This window comes from Lissotriton vulgaris, unplaced genomic scaffold, assembly GCF_964263255.1.
Source record: "Lissotriton vulgaris unplaced genomic scaffold, aLisVul1.2 SCAFFOLD_1682, whole genome shotgun sequence".
NCBI lineage: Eukaryota > Metazoa > Chordata > Amphibia > Caudata > Salamandridae > Lissotriton > Lissotriton vulgaris.
Window position 1 is genome coordinate 460,506 of NW_028241670.1, and position 591 is coordinate 461,096.

Here is a 591-nt window from a genome sequence, read left to right on the forward strand (position 1 = left end):
CTTGATATCACGATCAAAAATGATGCAAAGAATAATTTATATAAGACGCTCTACACTAAACCTACATCAAGAAACTCTTTAATTATGAGAGCCACCAACCACAAGCTCTAAAAGATGGTTTACCATTCGGACAGTTCCTGCGCTTGCGCAGGAACTGCACCTACAAAGATGATTACTTTGTAGAAGCGAGACAACTCAAAGATAAGCTCAAGGCCCAGGTATACCCTTCCAAATTGTTAAAAAGATGTATGAAGCGTGCCTGGTATAACGATTGCGATGCATTACTATCTGTCAAAGATCGTTCAAAGAATTCTAATCTAGTGTGTGTTTCCACATTTGAAACACATACTAATGCTATTAAAAAGATCATTTCCAAACAATGGAACCTGTTAAAGGCACTCCCAGAATTTGCTCAGAGACCAAAGTTCTCTTATGAAAGAGGTTCTAATCTCCAAGACAGATTAGTACATGCATATGAGGATAATACCTCGAAGAACACAGTAGACAATATGAGACAGTTGATGCCCATAATCGGACATCACAAATGCAGCATGTGTTGGGCATGCAATTCAACATTAACTATGAAAATGT